At 50.3% G+C, this 23,407-nt stretch overlaps 1 protein-coding gene across 1 annotated transcript in view; it reads right to left on the reverse strand.

Annotated features, from left to right (window-relative positions):
• LINGO1 (leucine rich repeat and Ig domain containing 1) overlaps window positions 1–23,407 on the reverse strand; it is a 478,102-nt gene that overhangs the window by 449,663 nt on the left and 5,032 nt on the right. Inside the window, exon 2 of the mRNA XM_006126248.4 lies at window positions 20,087–20,250. The gene's annotated coding sequence lies outside the window, so the exon portion shown is untranslated. The remainder of the gene's footprint in view (window positions 1–20,086; window positions 20,251–23,407) is intronic.

Below are 23,407 nucleotides of genomic sequence, written 5' to 3' on the forward strand. Positions count from 1 at the left end.
CCTGTTTACCTCCGACCATTTCTCTAACTTGCTAAGGTCATTCTGAATTATGTCCCTATCCTCCAAAGAAGTCGCAACCCCACCCAGTTTGGTATCATCTGCAAACTTAATAAGCGTACTCTCTATCCCAATATCTACATCATTGATGAAGATATTGAACAGTATGGGTCCCAAAACAGACCCTTGAGGAACTCCACTTGTTATCCCTTTCCAGCAGGATTTAGAACCGTTAACAACCACTCTCTGACTACGGTTATCCAGCCAATTATGCACCCACCTTATCGTGGCCCTATCTAAGTTACAAATGGCAGAGGTGTTTCATGACTTCTTTGTTGCAGTTTTCACCAAGAAGTTTGATGGTGATGGATGCCTAACACAGCGAATGCTAGTGGAAATGGGGCAGGTTTGGAAGTTAAAATTTAAAAAGGCCAAGTTAAAAATTACTTAGAAAAGTTAGATGTCTTCATGTCACCAGGGCCTGATGAAATACATCCTAGAACACTCAAGAAGCTGATAGAGGAGGTATCTGAGCCTTTAGCTATCATCTTTGAAAAATCATGCAAGTTGGGAGATATTCCAGAAAACTGGAAAAGGGCACATCTAGTGTTCATCTATGCAAAGGGAAATAAAAACAACCCAGGAAACTATAGACCAGTCAGTTTAATTTCTGTGCCAGGGAAGATAATGGAGCAAGTAATTAAGGAATTCATCTGCAAACATCTGGAAGATAATAGGTAACACCAGTATTGATTTGTAAACAACAAATCATGTCAAACCAATCTGATAGCTTTCTTTGATATGATAACAAGACTTGTGGATAAGGGAGAAGTGGTGGATGTGGTATACCTAAACTTTAGTAAGGCATTTGACATGGTCTCGCATGACCTTCTTAACACTAAACTAGGGAAATACAAACTAGATGGGGCTACTTTAAGGTAGGTGCATAACTGGCTGAATAACCATTCTCAGACAGTAGTTATTAAAGGTTCACAGTCATGCTGGAAAGGCATAACAAGTGGGGTTCCACAGAGGTCTGTTTTGGGACCAGTTCTGTTCAATATCTTCACCAATGATTTAGATGATGGCATAAAGAGTACTCTTATTAAGTTTGCAGATCACAGAATCATAGAATCATAGAACTGGAAGAGACCTTAGAAGGCCATCAAGTCCAGCCCCTTGCCCAAGGCAAGACCAATCCCAATTAAATAAACCCAGCCAGAGCTTTGTCAAGCCGGGACTTAAACACCTCTAGGGATGGAGACTCCACTACTTCCCTAGGTAGCCCATTCCAGTGCTTCACTACCCTCCTAGTGAAATACTTTTCCTAATATCCAACCTGGACCTTTCCCACCACAACTTGAGACTATTGCCCCTTGTTCTGCCATCTGTCACTACTGAGAACAGCCTCTCTCCAGCCTCTTTGGAACCTCCCTTCAAGAAGTTGAAGGCTGCTATCAAATCCCCCCTCACTCTTCTCTTCTGCAGACTAAATAGACCCAAATCCCTCAGCCTCTCCTTGTAAGTCATATGCTCCAGCCCCCTAATCATCTTCGTTGCCCTCCACTGGACCCTCTCCAATGCGTCCACATCCTTCCTGTAATTGGGCGCCCAGAACTGGACACAATACTCCAGATGTGGCCTCACCAGAGCCGAGTAAAGAGGAATAATCACATTTCTGGATCGACTGGCAATGTTCCTCTTAATGCAACCGAGTATGCCATTAGCCTTCTTGGCTACAAGGGCACACTGTTGACTCATGTCCAGCTCCACTGTAACCCCCAGGTCCTTTTTTACAGAACTGCTACTTAGGCAGTTGGTCCCCAGCCTGTTACAATGCTTGGGATTCTTCCGTCCCAAGTGAAGGACCCAACACTTGTCCTTGTTGAACCTAATCAGATTTCTTGCAGCCCAATCCTCCAATTTGTCTAAGTCACTCTGGACACTATCCTTTCCCTCCAGCGTGTCTACCTCTCTCCCTAGCTTAGTGTCATCTGTGAACTTGCTGAAGGTGCAATCCATCCCCTCATCCAGGTCATTAATAATGATGTTGAACAAAACAGGTCCCAGAACTGAACCTTGGGGCACTCCGCTAGAAACCAACCGCCATCCTGACATCGAGCCGTTGATCACTACCCGCTGGGCCTGACCTTCCAGCCAGCTTTCTATCCATCTTACTATCCATTTATCTAATCCACATTCCCTTAACTTGCTGGCAAGAATGTTGTGGGAGACCGTATCAAAAGCCTTGCTAAAGTCAAGGTATATCACATCCACTGACTTTCCCATATCCACAGGGCCAGTTACCTCATCATAGAAGCTAATCAGATTGGTCAGGCACAACTTGCCCTTCATGAATTCATGCTGACTATTCCTGATCACCTTCCCCTCTTCCAAGTGCTTCAAAATGGATTCCTTGAGGATCCCTTCCATGATTTTTCCAGGAACTGAAGTAAGACTGACCGGCCTATAGTTCCCTGGACAAACTGGAGAAATGGTCTGAGGTAAACAGGATGAAGTTTAATAAGGGCAAATGCAAAGTACTCCACTTTGGAAAGAACAATCAGTTGCACACTTAGGCTACGTCTAGACTGCAAGCCTCTTTCGAAAGAGGCTTTTTCGAAAGTATCTTTCGAAAAAGCCTCTTTCGAAAAAGAGCATCTAGACTGCAAGCAGTACTTTCGAAAAAGCAAGCCGCTTTTTCGAAAGAGAGCACCCAGGCAATCTAGACGCTCTCTTTCGAAAAAGCCCTGTTTGCATTCAAGAACGTCTTTTTTTGAAAGAGCACTTTCAAAAAAAGGCGTTCTTCCTCGTGAAATTAGGTTTTCTGCCGTCGAAAGAAAATCCGCATTCTTTCGATTTAATTTCAAAAGAACACGGCTGTAGCCTAGACGCAGGAGAAGTTTTTTCGAAAAAAGGCTACTTTTTTCGAAAAAACCCTCGAGTCTAGACACAGCCTTAGGCTTCGTCTACACTGCAGGGTTTTTGCGCAAGAAGCTTTTTGCGGAACAAATTTTAAAACAACTTTCTTACCAAATCAGACATCAAAATACAAACGTGTAAGTTCAGCACACTATTACTGAATATGTGCTCTCTCATTTTTACCATATAATTATAAAATAAATCAATTGGAATATAAATATGGCACTTACATTTCAGTGTACTGTATATGGAGCAGTATAAACAAGCCATTGTCTTCTGACATTTTAGTTTGCATGGTCTTTGCTGGTGCTTTTTATGTATCTTATTGTGAAACTAGGCAAATGTCTAAATGAGTGGACGTAGCCCCTGGAAGACCTCCACATACCTCCAGAGAACCACTGTTCTAAAGCACATTGGATGAACTGGGCTACCCAGATACGTTTTTGGATTACTGCAGAAGGGGTTAATGGCAATATTAGAAGCATAGATCTGACCCACGGCCCTGCATGGAGATTGTTAGAAACTGTTCACGACTTAGATGACCCTTGGTACTCTCGCCCTCTGTTCAGAATGGCTCTGTATCCCTAAGCCCAATTTCCTTCGATAACATCTTTGCTGCCACATGGAAGAAGCGGGAAGAAAATGTGTGTGTGTGTAGATATATATACATGGATTCCTGCTGTGCTGTTAATTGGTAAGAATGAAAATGCATCTGATTGGAAATAGGATAATTCCTTCCATTATCCAAGCTCAAGAGGGAAAAAAGGATATGAACGGGCACGATTATTCTCAGGAAAAATCCATGTATTGTCGTAAAGGTAAATCTAACTTGAATTAAGATACATGGGGCTCCGCTATCGATTAGCTTATTATACAAACAATCCGTACGGTTTCGTTTCTGTTGTTCTTAGGGGTTATGAATTATTCTCACTATTAACTAATAATTTATCATGACACCCAACTGAGGCTTTTCCCGCTCATGTTCCGTGAGCTTTCCTCATTTATCATGGATTATTACAGGACTTCATTAGGTTAAATTAATATAGAGCTTAGCAGGCTCTTGTTTATTAGTTAAACATTTCATGTTTCTTATAAATTAATCTCAGTGTCTTCAGGTTCTCACTCCGATCAGACGTAGATTTAATTAACGGGATTTTATTCTTAGCAACAAATTGTGATTCCGTTGCTCTGAGGGAGCTACAGCCGACTCTGCGAGCAATTCCATTGAAATCCAGGGGACTAATTGCGGGCAAAGGTGCTATTCTGTATCTGACCCTTAATGATCAAGCTGGACTGATCAGAGGAAAGTGAGTTGCCATGGAGTCACAGGAGGGTTTGACAGTGAAATCAAAACATTGGGAGATTTGTGCCTCTAGGAATAAAAATGGAAGCATGGCCAGAGCATATCCCAAGGGGAATTTAACCTGTATTTCCACTGCTTCAAAGCACGGAGTCAGCGTGCCCATGTAGCCAAGAAGGCTCAGGACATTTTGGGGTGCATTAGTGGGAGCACTGCCAGCAGATCTCGAGAAGTGATTATTCCCCTTTCTTTGGCACTGCTGAGGCAACATCTGGAGTATTGTGTCCGGTTCTGGGTTCCCCACCATAGAAAGGATGTGGACGCATTGGAGAGGGTCCAGGGGAGGGCAACCAAAATGATTAGGGGGCTGGAGCACATGGCTTGCAACCAGAGGCTTTGGGATTTGGGCTTATTTAGTCTGCAGATGAGTGAAGGGGGAATTGATAGCAGCCTCCATTTACCTGAAGGGAGGTTCCAAAGAGGATGGAGAGGGGCTGTTCTCAGTAGTGACAGATGGCAGAAAAAGGAGCAATGGTCTCAAGTTGCAGTGGGGGAGGTCTAGGTTGAATATTAGGGAAAACGATTTCCTAGGAGGGTGGTGAAGCACTGGGATGGGTTACCTAGGGAGGTGATGGAATCTCCATACTTAGAGGTTTTTAAATCCCAGTGTGACAAAGCCGGGGTTGGGATGATTTAGTTGGGATTGGTCCTGCTTTGGGCAGGGGGTTGGACTTGATGACTCCTGAGGTCTCTTCCAGCCCTGGGATTCTCTGAGGAGATGGGTAGATAAGGGAGCTAAGTTGGAAAGGAGAAGTAGAAAACCCTGGAGAGCATGAAGGGCAAGAAGAGAGACTGGAAAGCAATGGGAAGAGGGTGGCAGATGGAGAAGTAGTAGCGATACAAGAGTAGAGGAAACCATTTCAGGTATCCCTTGCAAATGGGGTCATGTTACTCACAGCCCATGGGAGTGGGAGGTGGAAGGATATAGCATGCTACAAGAGCTGGAATTTGGACAGAGCACTGGTAGAAAGAATCCTATTTCTTCTGGAGAGTGCTGTGCAAACGTTAGTGCCCCTCAGTGTCAGACAGAGCTTGGGGAGGAAGGGTGGGCTGAGCTGGGACTCTTGAAACATGGGTTTGTCTCTGTCCTTCTACAGACTTCCTGAGTGCCTCTGGGCCAGGCGCTGCTCAGCCCCTCCCCCTGCCGCCTGAAGAGCACAAGGCAGTAGCGAGTGTACATCACCTCTTCAGTTCAGACTAGCTCCCCAGGAACCACTGCATGCCCCATAGGACGAAGGAGGGAGGCAGGGTACTGGCGGCAGCAGCAGAATACCAGCCTTCTGAAGGGGTACAAAGAGCCTGTACAAGACCTATGGGGGCTATTCACAATCACCAGCGTTTCTTTGATGCTTACTGGAAGGATTTCTTTGTAACATCAGTACAATGGTCACAAAGCCAACATGCTCATTACAACCCCAGGGGGGGTCATAGATTCATCTTGGATGGTACGAATGATTATTCCCTAAAGAATGGTCAGAACCCCTTTATTATAATGGAGGAAGGAAAAGTGACCATGTTTGGGGGATTGAAACAGTCAGACATGCACTCCATTGCCAGTCTCCTCCTTTCTTTTGGTTGAAGAATACACAGTGCAAGAACAAGTGACCATCATTAGGAATGGATTACTTCCTGGTGTGGAGAAAGCGAATAAGGAAAAGTTATTTACTTGTTCCCATAACACAAGAACTAGGGGTCACCGAATGAAATTAATAGGTAGCAGGTTTAAAACAAACAAAAGGAAGTATTTCTTCACATAGTGCACAGTTAACCTGTGGCACTCCTTGGCAGAGGATATTGTGAAGACCAGGACTTTAACAGGTCCCCAAAAAACTAGATAAATTCCTTGAGGATAGGTCCATCAATGGTTATTAGCCAAGATGAATAGGAATGGTGTTGCTAGCCTGTTTGTCAAAAGCTGAGAATGAGTGACAGGGGGGCAGTTCACTTGATGATTCCCTGTAGTGCTCATTACCTCTGGGGCATCTGGCATTGACCACTGTCAGAGGACAAGAAACTGGGCTAGATGGACCTTTGGTCTGACTCAGCATGGCCATTCTTATGTTCTTAAATAGAGAGACTGGTCTATTCAAGGACAGTCCCATTGTACACAGAGCATGACAAAGGCTTACTACAACTTACAAAAATCCCTGATGTTCCAAGATAACGAAGCAGAGAAACTGATAACGAGGTGTCTCTTTCCAAAAATGCTGAGTTTCCAGTAGAAGTCTTAAATTACACTCCTTATATTACATGTAAAAACCCTGGAATAATGCCATGTAATGGCAACAAATGTAAATGCCCAAAAGTCACAATAATGAGTTACTTCTCACAGCAACTTTAACTTACCCCTGTTTCCCAGAGAAAGCTTTTCTCACTAATTAGGCTCATCGTGGTAACCTACATACAAAACAGTGGGCCCATTTCTGAGCCTGCTCATATTGAATTGACACTGATAGAAAAAGTATTGACTCCGGTTGGCTTACAGGGCTAAGAGGGCCACACTGGGCCCCGGGCATACAATTTGGGAGAGTTACCGGGTGACCCTAAGTCATCCCTTCTCTTCCTGACTTCTTTGCGCTCAGTTCGGCAGCATTACAGGCAGTCCCCGGGTTACGTACAAGATAGGGACTGTAGGTTTGTTCTTAAGTTGAATTTGTATGTAAGTCGGAACTGGTACATTTTGTAGGGGAAACTCTAGCCAACCATTTCTCCAGAGCTCAGTTTTATTCTCCCACACCTCACTTCCCTCAGTCCTTTATTCTCAAGCTGAGGTGTCTGCTGAGAAAAGCCGCTCCGCGTCTCCCTGGTCTGCTGGGGGAGGGGCGCTAGCTTCGCGTCTCCCTAGTCTGCTGGGGGGAAGCAGCTAGTGCGGGGTTGCCTCACCCCGTTTGTAAGTAGGGATCCGATGTAAGTCGGATCCATGTAACCCGGGGACTGCCTGTAATGTTACCTCAGTGCAGCTTTTTTGCATGTCGTTTCCATTGGAAAAGAAGGGAGAGGCTTCCTGTTTCAGTCATAGAATCATAGAGCTGGAAGAGACCTCAGGAGGAAATCGAGTCCAGCCGCCTACCCAAGGCAGGACCAATCCCAACTAAATCAACCCAGACAGGGCTTTGTCAAGCCGAGACTTAAACACCTCTAGGTATGGAGATTCTACCCCTCCCTAGGGAACCCATTCCAGTGCTTCACCACCCTCCTAGGGAAATAGTTTTTCCTAATATCCAACCTAGACCTCCCCCATCTCACCATCTTCTCTTTCTTGGCTCTGTCCCTGCTAATCCCATGGATTCCCCCACAGAATTATACCTAGTCTTAGTGCTTGGTCCCTGGCTGTTTGCAGTGATGCATCTGTTACGGGATGCCCCACAACTCCAGCTGCCATGAACTTCCCTCACCCTCAAAACACACCCACTAACTCCAGGCCTCTGCACCTCTACAGGAGAGGGGGAAAGACCAAGCATCTGATCTGGATGTAGAGTTGTCTCTCCTGCTCTAGGAGCCTGCCAGGGGCTAGCAGCCGGGAGTAGAGGCTTTTACTGTATGTAGGAATGATATTTCCACACAACAGGGGCTGGATGGGTAGGGTTGCCAGGTCTCCGGTTATCGCCCAGACTGTCTGTTATTTGGGTCCCTCATCCAGTAAAAAAAAAACAGAAAATACCGGACATGTGAAATGTTTGGTATTTCCTGTTTCCCTTGGATGGAAGCCTGGTGGGATTTTCCCCTCCGCGTCTGGCGGGGGTGGGGCAGTGAGGAGTGTGGGGCCATTTAAAGGCGCAGTGCCTGTTGGTGGGGTTTTGGGATTAACTTTGGTCTCCCCTTTTTTTTCCCCCTCAACAGAATTTTTTCCCGGTGGGTTATTTTGGGGAAGGAGAGGTTAGGCATTTTTTCTTAAGTGATCTGGCCAAGCCTATTGGGACTCCAGCAGCAGAGAGTAGGAAAAAAACAGCATTCGCCAGCCACCCAGGAATTTCCCCGCCAGGAAGGCATAGGCTCTTTGCCTTCCCACCTCCCAATCTCCCCTTGGACAGAGGGTGCAACTGAAATACCTCTGTGCTCTGGCTGTTCTCTGCTGCTCAAACATCCCCTTCAGGTAGTAAGTGGCTGAGCAAAGGTTGGAGCAGCCCGGAGACATCTGCACTGAGACCCGCTCCCAGGAGCCAAGGTGCTGCCACGGTGGCACAGAGTCACGTTGCTTCCCTCCCCTCCTGAGCTGCATGGCACTGCGCTGGGCTGAGCATGGCTCCTGGACGTTCATGTCCACGCCAGATCTCTGCCACGGATCCTTACCACATTGTCCAAGTCTTCTCCCTCCGTCCATGGCCAGCCCTCCCAGGCACAGGCTCACCATGCGACTCCCTCTCATTAGCGTTCCACACACACACCCCCGCCCCGCTCCAGGAGAGCTGCTAGAGAAGTCAGTTGACCTTTAGAAGAGGCCAGTCTCTCAGAATTCAATTTATTTACTGGAGCCCTGGCAGAAGTCGGATTTGAAAAGTAGGACAAGAAAATAAAAGGACGGGGGCGGGGGAGACACACAGGTGCAGTCTATACAAAACACACACAAAGCACACTAGCAGAGGACAGCAAACCTATTAATCGCACCAGTCACCTTGAATGACCTTGGGATTCTAGGGCATGTTGCAGTTGTATTAAAAGGAAGGAAGGAGGGCAAGGGGAAAAAAACCAAGAAAGAAAGAAAACACAAGGGTGCGGGAGCATGTCTGGACTCTGTCACTCCAGAATCAGGCTGGACAGGTCACACCAGAGCAGTGGCAGGGCAGGTGTCATCATCTGGGGGACAAAGATGTGGGAACACAGCTAGCAAGGCCAGGCAGTATAGCCTAGTGGCTACAGTGCTGACCTGGGCTCTCTTCCTGATTCCACTAGGTGACCTAAATCCCTGCTTCAATTCTTTAACCCGTGTCTGACTAGATGATCATAACAATCCCACCTAGCCTTAAAGCCAATGAATCTACTGTCAGACCATAGCCAGGAGATGCCATATGCCTCCCTCGGCATCTCTCTCTCTCTGGGCCAAATGCTCTGCTGGGCAGAGCTCCTTTCATTCCAGGGCAGTTTCTTCTTTTTGTACCATGAAGAGTTTTGCCCTAAGGGTCATTCCCTCTCTTGTCTCTGCCCCATGGGGGTTTATTTGAGGTTTTCCTCCCTCTCCTCCCTTTTCATGCCACCCTGGGATCAACACGTACTGCTTACTCTGGCGAGGCACCATGATGGCCCACCCTATGTCCCAGAATTCAGTGCTGGCAGAGGGGCAGGCTGTTTTCTGGAGGCAATGAACTTTGTAGGAGACGAAATGCTCTTCCAGATGCAGGGCTATGAGAAAAGCCACCGGCTGGTGTATCAAGCGCTGGGCTGAGTGCTTGGTGGTCCAGATTTCACACATGGTTTGAATCCCTGCTATAAGTCAACTGAGGGCCTCTTTACCAGCAGGGAAACAGAGGCTCAGAGGGGGGAAATATACGGTCCAAAAGAGAGAACCTGCATTAGAACACAGACCTTATTTCCCACCCCTTTACCCCCAGACAAGTTACGTAAGTGTCTCGGTGCCTCAATTTACCCATTTGTAAAGTGGCCTTGTATAGAAAGCGAACAACAGGCATCTACCGTCCGGTTGTATTCCCCTTGGAATTCTGAAGGCTGCCATGGAGGGCGCCATCTGTTGGCCACATGGGAACCGAAGCAACAACGCTCTTGGGGCCACGCCTGTCAGACAGGCAGTGTTCGGAGGCTGAGCAGAACAAAGCAAGAGGCACGGAGAACTTCACAGACTCAAGCCTCTGGAGAATCTGCCAACTTCACAGGACCGAGGCTGAACACCCCTGCCGGATGCGTGCAACACAAACCCCTGTTTCTCCCTTCTTTGAAATATCACCAGCAGGGAACCAGGGGTCTTTGATGGCCTGGATCTTCATTTGCTGGAGCCTGCTCATGAACAGCATTGCTAGGATCTGGCTAATCAGAGCACTTCATCAGCCACACCATGCTTTTCTGTGGCAGGGGCTTGCTGTGACAGTCTTTGCGGGGGCAAAGGCTTTGTCCGCAGCACTCCACCTGGCCAGAGCCACTTTGATCCGGAGGGAGATATCCTGCGAGTCTCCTCTGGCAGGAGCTAAAATGTCAGCTGAGCTGTGAGCCTGGCCCCACTCCCCCTCGCCCAGGATCAGCATTTACCAGACAGAAAACATCTCCCAGCGAATGCAGCCCTGGCAATGAAATCCCACCCCGGACACGCACACTGCAGCAGCCAGAACAAAGACGGGCCGAGGCTGTCCAATGAGACATTTCGAGAAGCCGGGAAGAGACACGCGCTGAGGAATAGACTCTCACACCATTCCTCCCAGCACAACTCTGCCCCTCGTCTTCTGCGCCTACCCCCCTATGCCACTCCTGGCCTGAGCCCCTCCCGTCCCTTGCAGGTTGATTTCTATTGTCCAGAAGAACCCAAAAGGCCACCCGAGGCAGGTTACAAATAAAGATCCTTTAAATGGGGTGTTTTCTTTTTAGCTCCAACTTAAAAATGTCTGGGGAGAACTGAAGCTCATATTCTGCTGGGGGGGGTGTCCATTTTTTTCTTAAAATTCCCTCCCCCCCACACACACAGCTCCTCCCTCCCCATACTTTGAACTACTGCCAAAAAAAAGCTGCCACATTATTTATATTTAAACAGCTCTTTGGCATTAGCTACAAAACATCCAGGATTTCCTCCCAGGGGGCAAGCACAACACAGCCCTATACAGAGCCAGGGTTAGCTAGGAGCGCCTGGGGATGCAGCCCCAGTCCAGCCCTCTATCCATTAGGCTAGACTGCCTCCCCCTACACCAAAAAGCTGGGGGCTGCCAGAGCCAGGAATCCCCTCATACCGAGCTCTGCTGTACCCTTCCCTGCTAGGAGAAGTTGGGGCTGCTGCCAGCTGGAGGCTCCTTTACAGCCACTGTGTCACCTTTCCCTAATATGAAAGGGGTTTCACACTGTCCTGTACCACCATTTCCTACTGGCCAGGTCACTACAGTGTCTTTGGGACGCAGATGCTCCAGACATGCTCCCGCTGCGGTCTGTGCACGCTAGCTGGCTTTTGTGCTGCAATCCTGCGCACGTTAGTGTTTGCATATGGATTTATTATCAGCCTCTGAAATAGAGAAAAAAAACCCTTTGCAAGCAAGTTTCTATGCTCTGCTTTGGGTTTTGAGCAAAAGAGACTGAAGATAAAAGACCTCAGCAAATCAGGGGTACATCAGAACCAATGGCTGAGAGATGCCGGCTTTGCTAGTAGAGAAATTCTCTTTCGGTTGCACGTAGGGCAACAGTGACAGCCACAGTTTAATTTGAGAGCTCTAGTCCCTAAGGACAATGCCAGGGTCTAATATGTGCAGGCTGGGTTTCCAATGTAAAGCTTCATCCCCACTGGGGAATTCAAAGGTGGTTGTGACAGCCACTGTGTTACCAAAATCACCTTCAAAGCCAGGGGCAGCAGATGCCTCCTGCCCCTGAGGAACTGGGGGGAGTATGGATTTCAGATCCACCAGGATTCTGCCTTGATGACCGGGATAGCCCCAAATCTTGTGAGTTCCAGATGCACTGGAACCTCTCTTAACACCCGCCTAAGTAACAACAGCTGTTACCATTGCAACAGGCCAAATTGTGTCTAGACGGGCATGGAGGGGTGCTCCGATTAGCTCAAGTGACCGAACCCACCCCAATCCTAGGAGAGCAAAGAGCATCTGCTGCCCTCTACTGGTGGTTCATACCGCAAGCTGGTGAGTTTGCTACTGTCCTTTAGCTCCACTTTCAAAGGCCCCAGGTTCAAACCCCAAGGCTGTGTCTATACTGGCACCCTTTTCCGGAAAAGGGATGCTAATGAGACAAGTCGGAATTGCAAATGCCGCAGAGGATTTAAATATCCCCCGCGGCATTTGCATGAACATGGCTGCCGCTTTTTTCCGGCTCGGGACTTTGCCGGAGAAAAGCGCCAGTCTAGACGGGATCTTTCGGAAAATAAAGCCTTTTCCGGAAGATCCCTTATTCCTGATTTTAAGAGGAGTTGGACTACTTCAGCCTTCGTTTGAGAATGCATTGCTAATCGGTGCCCCTTGACCTCCAGACTCACCACTCCACATGGCCCAGCCCCCCTCAGACACTCACCCCAGCCAGGATGGGCATGCGTAGGAGATCAGACACATGGGCCAAGTCAGGGAATACCCATGGGACAGCTGACCCCACCCACCACCTGTGTACGCACCACATAACGACTCCTCTAGCCACGGGGATGAAACGCTGCTTTGATTTGCAGCCGGCTCTAGGTAGCCCCTCCCCAGGCGACAGAGGGCCTCTCTGACACCCCAGCAGGCGGAGCAGCAGGGGCGTTACACCATTCTGGATAGAGTCTGTGTCAGAGTCCGGTGGCAGCTGCTTCTGCACGGCCTGCAATGCTGCCGAGCCGGGCTCTGATCGCAGCCTCCTGCACGGGTGAGTGGAGGCGAGACAGAGATCGCTGAGGAGGAGGCAGCGCCAGCGATCGGGAGCTGTTTATTTTGCACTGTGAAGCTATGTTTAAGAGGCAATTTATTTCCTGGGAGTGCTCATTAGCCCTGATTGTGCAGCGAAAACTGCAACCGAGTCCTAGCGAATGAAAGTGCCAAGTGCGTGCACACAAAAAAGGACAAAAGCCAGAAATAAATCAAAGTTGCTCCTAATTCTGGGGTCTCACATACCAGCTTTTTGCCTCTAATTAGGATTACTTCCCCACCCCTCAGCAGCCTGAAGGCTCTTCCACTTGCCCAAACTCCCATCCATTTATCTGAGGCATTTATCTGGTCCCCGTTACTCAGAGCGACACACAGTCTCTAGTGTATTCACACACACACACACAGTAAGGCAGCGCTAGTCTCACACACACACACACACACACATACGGTAAGGCAGCGCTAGTCTCGCACACACACACACACATACGGTAAGGCAGCGTTAGTCACAGTCACACACACACACACACACACACACGGTAAGGCAGCGTTAGTCACACACACACACACACACACACACACGGTAAGGCAGTGCTAGTCTCTCACACACACACAGTAAGGCAGCGTCACACACACACACGGTAAGGCAGTGCTAGTCTCTCACACATACACAGTAAGGCAGCGTCACACACACACACACGGTAAGGCAGTGCTAGTCTCATACATACACACACAGAGTAAGGCAGCGTCATACACACACACACACACAGTGAGGCAGCGTTAGTCACACACACACACACACACGGTAAGGCAGCGTTAGTCACACACACACACACACGGTAAGGCAGCGTTAGTCACACACACACACACACACTTGGTAAGGCAGCGTTAGTCACACACACACACACACACGGTAAGGCAGTGCTAGTCTCACACACACACACACACACAGAGTAAGGCAGCGTTAGTCACACACACACGGTAAGGCAGCGTTAGTCACACACACACACACGGTAAGGCAGTGCTAGTCTCACACGCACACACACACACACACAGAGTAAGGCAGCGTTAGTTACACACACACACGGTAAGGCAGCGTTAGTCACACACACACACACGGTAAGGCAGTGCTAGTCTCACACGCACACACACACACACACAGAGTAAGGCAGCGTTAGTTACACACACACACGGTAAGGCAGCGTTAGTCACACACACACACGGTAAGGCAGTGCTAGTCTCACACACACACACACACACACGGTAAGGCAGTGCTAGTCACACACACACACACACACACACACACAGAGTAAGGCAGCGTTAGTTACACACACGCGCACGGTAAGGCAGCGTTAGTCACACACACACACACGGTAAGGCAGTGCTAGTCTCACACACACACACACACACACACACACACACACACACACGGTAAGGCAGCGCTGGTCTGGCCATTATAGGCTCCCAGTCACAGGGACGCTGATGGAGCTGAACCCTGCTTTGCCCTCAGGCTCGGGGACATCTCGTCCCCACTCCTGTATGTGTAGAGATGGGCTCGCACCAAAAGCCCAGATGCAGACACCCCTTTGGGGGACATTTTGACCCAGCCCCAAACTCTGGGGCTCGGTCCCTCACCTGCAGTCCCTGAGGAAGGCACAATACCTCACCGACAGGACAATGATCAAGGTGCATGATAAGCCACCTCCCCAGATGGGTCCTTTTCCCTTCCTGGCTCTCTCCAGTCCCTTTGTCAGATCTTGCCTCATTAAATCTTTTCCTTTCTCTGTCATTTATCTGAAGTTTTCTTCCCTCCCCCCACATCCTTATCCCGCCTTTTTACCTTCCCCTCCCTCAGCCCAGTCCACCTCAGAGCAACCGGCGCCCGGCTGGACAGACACCCCCTGAGGAAGAGGCCACCTTGAACTCCGGGAGGAGGCTGGCATCCAGCTGCCATTCAGGGCAGCTAATGGGAAGGATTCCAGTTGAGCGGGCACTGTGATTTAGCAGTTAATAAATGTTAAAAGCAGGTCTATAAATCACACGCCCAGGAAGTGACCTGCACGGGGCTCAGTGAGTTAGCGGAGGGTTTAATTTAGAAGTCAGTTGGCCGGAAGGTGCAATGCAGAAGAGCCAGACGATAGTTGGAAAAGCAGTGCTGCTGCAGAGACGGGGGAAGAGGAGGTGGTGGTGGTGGTGGCTGGGGAGGGCCAAGCCTGGAAAAGTGGAGATCCTCCCGGCCGTCTGCAGACAGACAACGCTGGGAAACGCCAGGCTCAGGGGGATGCTTAGATCACCCCCACTCTCGACAGCTGCCAATCTCCCTCAGGCAGACCAGGCCTGGGGTGGTGTCATCTCCCCCGTCTGGGCATGCAAGCTGGGTTTGCTGGGGAAAGCACTGACGAGCCCCTACCATCTACCCCCTGACAGCCACCACCAGCCCAGAACAGCTGATGGCAAGTCATGCTGGGAGAGAGGAGCAGCAGCAGAGCCAAGACCCCGTCCCTCCCAAAACTTCACATGCCTGGGCAGCTTCACAATCCCCATCAGTCTTCAGCATCTTCTGTGCCCTGGAGCCTGGCCCCCCCACGTCAGCCCCCGCCCTCTGTTTTCCCGTCATCCTGGGGAGCGTCCAATTCCTTTCCATCTCTGCTGCTCTCCCCAGCAGAGAGCCCCTGGGAGCCGCCTGACCTCTCATGCTCTGAGTTCACCAAAGCGGCTCCCTTTAAGCAGGGAACTGGCTTGGAGGCCCGGGATACCCCCCAGCAGGGCAGCTGGAGCAAGGATCCCTTTTAATCTGCTTACTCGCACCGGGCAGCCCATGCTAGCAGCACTGTTAGGCTTAATGTTTTCCTTTGGAGGGAGATTTCGGAAGAGACCAAGCCTGGTCAAAAAGAGACAGTTCTCAGCTCCTCTGGATAAAGCTTCCTGCTACTTGGATTTCCAGAACAACCCCGGCCCCCTTCCCCTGGCAGGAGCCCTATTGCCTCGGTACCTTTGGTGGCAAGGCAGCAGGCTGCTTCCAGCCTTGCCTTTTGCCTAGTGCTGGCAGGGGCTGCGGCGGGGAAATGCCATCTCATTAGTCTCTCCCCATCTTTGCAGGAGAGGGGGGCTGCTTGCTGGCCGGCTTGCGGGTGACTCTCATGAGTTGGGCACAGGCAGGAGAGGAAGGCTAGCTGAGGGCTGGTCCCAGCTCTGCGCCTGGCCTGCTGAGTGAGGTGGGCAAGTCATTTCACCTCACAGGGCCTCTGCTTCCCAGCCTGTCCAGGACGGTCTCTCACTCCGTGCTGGGACAGCACCGTGCATGGCACCACAAGCCACACAGCAAATAGCAACCCTGCCTCTGCACCGTCTCCTAAAGCGAGCTGTCTTCCTCCCCCCCAGCTGCGCATACAAAGGTACCATGCACCTCCACTGAAACTAGCCAGCCTGTGAGCTTCCTCCCTGGCTTGCCTGGTGCCAAGGAGTGCCCCTTCTCTCGGGGCTCGGAGCACATGCGTCCACAAAGGCGCCTCCGAGCTCTGTGCCAGGGTAGAACAACCCCACGTCTTGTCCTTTTCCTGTAGGGCACCACAGTCCGGGCCTGCGAGAAAACCTCCCATCGCTACCGTAAGCCTTAAGCCAAAGCTTACTTCAGCTAACGCGAGGGAGCGTGGGCTACTGGACCTGGCGAAGGGGCTCGTGGGCAGAGTATTACTGCATTCGGTTAGCGTCCCTCCCCAACACGGACAGCAATCCTGTGCCTAGTGTGTACGCGCTGGCTAGCAGGAAGGGAGAAGCTTTGTACCTTGCAGAGATTTTAGTCCCCGGCCCCCATTTTCCCACTGCCCAGATCACAAAGCACCTTTCCCCAAGCCGCACTCTCTGCCTGGCAGTCACTCGGTATTTGCCTTCACACAGAAAATCAAAGGTGCAGTTTGTGTACACAAACGCGTTCGGATCCCTCTGCGCAGGGCTGGGCATGGAGATGTGTAACGAGAATACCCAGACTCAGGGTTGGCCTTGCGACCGGAGGCTTTGGAAGGCCTGTAATACCCCCTGCTTCACCCCCACCCGGACTACGAGGGGGCAGGTGCATCCTTCCCGGGGCAGATCCTCCCACGCGTGGCACCACAGGAAGGCACACAAGGCCCGGCTGGGACACGTGGGGCAGGCCATTGCTGGAGACGGAGCGAGGGTGTGCGCCAAGCTAGCGATCCCCTGGGCACACACGCAGGCACTGCTGCCTGCAGCTTTCCTCCCCCTCAGCCTCGCGGGGCCTGTTTCTCCACTGCCTTGCCGCTGGTGTCATCACTTCCTCCGGGGCAGAGCTTCTGCGCAGCCCGTCTGGTGGATTCTCTGCTGCTTTGTACTGTTGCACGCGATGGCGCACCGGAGGACTGTGCCCTCAGCCAGAAGGCAGCCACCTCAGACTCCTGAGGACACCGGACCCAGAGTAGCTCCCCTTCCGGCGCCCCCTGCATGAGTGCACACAGCCCAACATCACACCAAGCCTGCTCAGCAGCACCCAGCAACTGGGTGCATCTGCACCGCCTGCCCTCCAACCGAGCAGCGGCTATCAATGCACTGGGCACCTCTTCGCTCAGGATAAACCCTAGGGAAGGAGGCAGCACGCACATGAGTTAGCAAGCTGAGTTAGAAGGCTCCAATGTGCTATAGCGGGAGGGGAACCTAAGGCCCGAGGGCCGGATGCAGCCTTTGGCTTGCCTGAATCCAGGCCCCGAAGCTCAGGGCTCCCCCCCAACAGTAGGGAGCCCATGGTGGTGCTCCAGCCCCCCTGCCACCCTACTTCAGGAATGGAGCACACAAAATTTACTAGCCTGGACCCCCTAGGCTCTGATGTGTAGGGGACATGTGGAGTCATGTCAGGGAGGGCTTGTTTTTCTTTTTGTCCTTCTCACATGTGTGTGGCTCCCGATTTTCCTGTGGGTCAGCCCTTTAGGTTGACATCCTGCTACGGGTTAGGGTGGCGGGGGAGGAATAGTCTTCAACGCAGCCTGCTAAGCAATGTAAACTGTCCGGTCTTCTGCAGGATTTCGCCCTGAGTTAAGAGCACCCCTTTTTCCTAGTGATGATAAGGCATCAGCACCCCAAAAGTGTGTCCGTGCACCCCCTCTAAAATCTACGCAGTGCAGAGGGCAGATGGGAGAAGTGTGCATGTGTGTGTCTGTCTGTCACTCCCAGACAGATAGGGTTGCCAGGTGTCTGATTTTCACCCGGACTGTCTGTTATTTCAGTACCCCGTCCACTATTTCTTGTTTCCCTCAGATGGAAGCCCAGCAGGGATAATTTTCCCATACCACGTGTGGCGGGGGCTGGGGAGTGAGGAGAGCAGGGCCATTTAAAAGCGCAGCACTTTTTTTTTTTTTTGCTTAACAACTTTGGTCTTTCCACTTTTTTTTTCCCCCTCAACAGAATTTTTTCCCTCTTGGGGGTGCGGAGGGGGGTGTTCAGTAGTTTTTGTTAAACCATCTGGCAACCCTACAGACACAGGAGCTCACAGGAGCACCCTGGGCTCTCGTGATGGGGCATACATATAACCCTGTGCTCGGAGAAGAACCCTGCTAACCTCCGGACAATGCCATGGTGATACTCTGCAGCTACTCCCCTGCACTGACCCCCTGGCTGCCTCCGGCTGAACAGCTCTTCCTCGCCCCTCAAGGCCTCTGCTGGGGAAAAGAAGGCTGGGCCCATTCTGGGAACTCTCAGGGGCTTTATTGAGACAAATTACAGAAAATTATATGGAAAGCACATCAGTGGAGCTGAACCAATCACAACAATTCAGCTCCCCCAGCCTCATTAGGATCTAATGAGGAGGGAGATTGCCCTGCTGGAAGCACAAAGAGGGAGGCAGGAACATTTGAGTCCAAGTGGCTTATACTTCATTTTGTCCCAACCCAGCTGTCGCTTATTGCAAACCCTTTCTGTGCCGCCACGGCCGCTTGCAGGAGACCGGGGGAGGGGGCAGGCCTTCCTCCTTTAAGATCCTGACTGAATCCGAGGCCCATCAAAGACACACAATGTGTGCAGTATTACCTGCTCTAGAGATTTATCCATAGGGACAGGAGGGCACAGTCAGACGGTGACCTTCACATGCCTGGTTTTAAAGCTATTCGAGGGGGCTGGCCTGGTTCATCGTCACAAGGCTGCTCAACCCCATTTCTTATGGGGAGGCAGCGTGGCCTAGCAGACATGGCACTGGTGCAGGAGTCAGAAGAGCTGCGTTTCTGCCTTTGCCACTCCACCGCTGGGCGATCATGGGCAAGTAACCTCCCCTACCGGTGTCGGTTTGAAAGGTGCCACCACTAATGTTAGGGAAGGGCTAATCCTGGGGTTTTCATTTGTGCCTGTTTTCTGGAGCTGTATCAATTTCAACTTATTGCATTATGCACAATAGCCCAAGGCTATGACACTGTGTTAAAAAGCTTCACACTTCAGCACTTCTCCCCCTGTGCCCATTTGCCCCTCCACCTTTCATCTGTCTAACTTGTTTTGAGACAGGAGCTCTCTCTTACTAGGTGTATGTGTAACCACCCCCAGGCAGATTTGAACCTGGGACCTCAGTGTAGGAACCTCTACAGCTCAAGCTATACAGCCAGCTGGCTCTCCCCTTAGGCTGTAGAGCTCACTTGTTCTTATTTCTTGCTGTAAGTGGTCTAAGTGCCACTCCATGGGACAGTGAACCACACCCACTAGGTTACCTATGTGTGGGCTACCTATGTACAGCACCTAGCACGAGACACACCAATCTCAGTGCCCCCAGAACAAAAAATCCTCCTCGGGTGTCTCACAGGAGGGACCCTAAGCATTCTAGTTTGGGTTCACCACACTGGTCTGTCAGCACAGCCAGGCTGTTCCCTTGCCCCCTCCCCATGATTCTGCACCATTTTATGACCACCAAAGGGTACTCTAAAAGGTGCACACACATAAGCAGTATCTTGGACTTTACAGATGGAGCAGGTGAGTTAAAATGTGGCCTCAGCTCTGACTCTATCCCTTCAAAAAGCAGTGCAGAGAGGGAATTCCTGTACTGCTGGTAGAAGATTTCAACTACATATACACATCACCCATGTATACACATCCTACTCCCATCCACAACCCCCTGCAAGTCTTGGACAGTGCAGACGCCAACCAACATGTCATGCAGCAACAGGCGCACATGCCAGACCTTGCCACCATCTGTCACTGAAGTGCAAGGAATCACACCCTTGCCTGCACAAGCCAAGGGACGGGACATGATACAATGCAACCAAGAAGCAAAGGGCCTTCAGATGAGGAACAACAAGGAGGCTGCTTGCTAAGGAAAGAGAATGAATATTAGTCTTACCTTGGGGGAGCCCCAAGACCCTGGGACGGGCTACAGGAGGCCTTTTCCCAGTAGTGAGCTCCTCTCAGCAAGGTCCTCTACAAGGGCTGAGGTCCTGAAGAAGAGAGAAAGCTTCTGGGCTCTCCAGATGCTGAGAACAGCTCATGGCCCTCAGGCGCAGCAGGCTGAAGTAGAAAAGGAGACAGAAATTAGAAGCATGATGCTGGACAAATGTGACTGTCTCCCCAGCTCAGGTCTCACTGACACTCACTCTCCTGCTTTCCAGAAGAATGCCTTCCCCTCTAGGCACCCTGGCATGCATCTGTGCTCTTCCCAGCCTGCAAGCTCCCATAAACAGATTGTGACAGGGCATCTGCCCCACACTGGCCTAAGAAGGGGACAGGGCTGAGGCTGTGGAGCCAGGGCTGGGGCTGAGGCCAGTTATGGCCCAGCTGAGGGCTGTATAAAAAGGCTCCTGGAAGGGAAGAAAATCTAAGTCTCAGAGCTGGGGAGCAGGAGGGATCTAGCTGCTAGGGAAGCTGGGGGCTTCCTGACACAGAGCAGGGCTGGGGAGCTCTGGCCAGAGAAACTCCCGGGCTGAGGCCTGGTTCTCAAGGCCTGAGGATAGTAGGGCTGTACGAGCAGGGTTGCCAGATGGTTGAAACAAAAATGCTGAACACCTGCCCTCCATCCTCCAAAAAAAAAAAAAAAACCACACTGGGAAAAAATTCTATTGAAGGAAAAAAAAGGGGGGGAAGACAAAAAAAAGGACTCAAAGACTTATTAAGCAAAAAAAATAAATAAATAATAAAACAGCATGTCCCCTTTAAGAGTGAGTGCAGGGATAGGAACAGGGGAGCAGTTGAGCACTAAGACCCAGGGGAGTCATTGCTTCCCCTTGGTCTTTTTGCTGGCAGCCATTTTGTGGGGGGCTAGGGGTGTTGGGGACTGGGGGGCTGGGCACTGAGTGTTTGTAGGGTTGCCAAGTGCCCAGCCTTTTCGCCTCCTGGCCAGGGAAAAAAATCAGAAAATACCAGAAATCTTAGGTGTCTGGTATTTTCTGAATTTTTTTTACCGGACAGGAGGTGAAAATACCGGACACCTGGTAACCCTATGTAGGAGGGGCAGCAGCTCCACACCACTGGCTGATGCTGAGTGGCCATTTCAGATGGCAGTGTGCCCCTGAGGCAGGGGCTACATGATGACTGGCAGTGGGTCGCTGAGGCAAGGAGGGCAGAGGGAGTTGGGGATTCACTGAAGTCCTGCTAAGAAACTTGTCTGTGAGGGGAGTCAAGACAGATGTTCTTACTAGACCAGGTGGTCTCTTAGCTTCAATTCCCCACAGACATTGTGGTCTGACTCTAGAGGCTGGGGGTGGGGAGCTGCCAAAACAGCCAGCCAATCAGAACAAGCAAAAAATAGATCCTTGTGGCACAGCAATACGTCAGGATGTTGGCACCCAGAGTGACCATCCTGCTTGTCTGCCCTAGGAGGGGCCGGGAGAGCAGCCAGGCTGGATTTGTGAAGAACACTAACCCATTAACACTGCCAGACGTGTTCTGGGAAAGGCAGCCTGAGGTACCTCTTTGGGTTTAATGGCCCAGGCATTAAAAACAAACACAGTCCAACCCCTGGGCAGGGAGATTAACTACCTCCTCCTTCAAAGATGCTGTCGACAAGCTCTGGCAGGCAGGGACGATAAGGACATTACACAGTGGCTGTTTGATGGCCTATCTGCACTCAACTGGAGGTCCCAGCCGGTTCCTTGTGGACACGCAGTTGCATCACAGAAACTGCACTGTAGCCGCAAGCTCCTTCCATCATTTCATCCAAATCATTTACAGAGAATTTGGCTGGTGACATTAAGTAGCCCAAGTTTTGTTTGTTTGCTCTGGCAGCTGCAGAGCCAGAGAGGAACTGCCCTCATCCGGCACTCGAAAGGAGCAACCTTCAGTGCTGAGCCGTTTTGTTAATTTGCTTTTTTTAAAGCCCCCAACTCCCGCACTCGTGCGATGAGAAGACAGTTTAGCTTGTGTTTATAAAGACAAGTTTCTAACCCTCATGCTGAGCAGAAAAGCCAGAGAACACGAACCAATGCACCTCGGAGGCTCAGAAATTAGAAAGCAAAGAAGAACCACCCAGATTATTTTTTAAATCTCATGATTTTTAAGCCAATCTTATAGTTTTGGTGGGCAGGGTTTAACGCACGGTTTTTGAATGCCTGGAGCTGACACTACCGAATCCTCTTCAGATTTGTTACTATCAAGTCCCATCTCTGCTGTCGGGGACTCCAGAGAAACCGTCACAAATGGAGCCCTGGCAGGACCAAGAAAGAGGCCAAATTCAAGGTCTTGTCTAGGCAGTAGAATAATGTGCTTCATTATGTGTGAGAGGCGGAGGGGTATTTCTAAAGCATGCTAACGTGTTACATAGGAGTTGGCCTGTATGGACCTTGCTAGTATGCTCTAAAGGTTCTGTAGTGTCTTTTAACATAATACTGTTTGAAATAGCACTACATTAAAGCACACCAGCAGGATCTACACCAATCAATTAATATGCAATGTGCAACATATTTGTGCATATCGGAAATACCCCACCCAAATGCCCCGTAGGTCATGATACTCCACTGTATGGACAAACCCCAAGAAGACATGAATTCTAAGCAGAATCCTCACCTCTCAGCAGAGCCCTTCCATCTGCAAGATGGTTGAAGGAACTGCCCTTGTCTTGATGGCACAGTTAGAAGCTTATCTTGGCATCAACCCAGCACCTTTCATTGTCACAAACTGCATCCATTTCGTTTTAAAAAATTACCAGTGCAGGCAGTCTTAAACAGATGCAAAGATTAGCAGCCTAGGAGCTAAAGAGCCGTGACTACGACAATGCATTAGCCAAGAGCTGGCTAACCCCAACAAGCAGCAGAGAGATGAAAATGGCAGTTTCGCACTTAGTTACCAAGGGATCAGCATAGCGACCTTGCTCGTTTATAGCACTAGGCCCCTGAGATCTCACATTCTACCAAAAAAGCTCAGCTCTGGAAGAGCAACAAATAACAAGGCTCAACATGACCACATTCACAAGGTCTCAGACCTCCTGACTGACCTGATTTGCAAATGAAGAACACAGTGTAATGGCAACAAAGTCTAGAATTATGAGGTATCAGGGCAACACAGAAGGATCATACTTCAGAGCCAGGGGTTTATTGCCTGCCTGGGAAGGAGAATGGCCACCCAATAATGAGCCCTAAGTTTTCTGAAGCCACCAGAATTGTCTATAGAGGCATCCAAGGCTGGGAAAATCGGGGGAAGGGGAAATTCCAAAGTGGTAGAGTCATAGGGAGAT

The sequence above is a fragment of the Pelodiscus sinensis genome, chromosome 14, assembly GCF_049634645.1.
Source record: "Pelodiscus sinensis isolate JC-2024 chromosome 14, ASM4963464v1, whole genome shotgun sequence".
Lineage (NCBI taxonomy): Eukaryota > Metazoa > Chordata > Testudines > Trionychidae > Pelodiscus > Pelodiscus sinensis.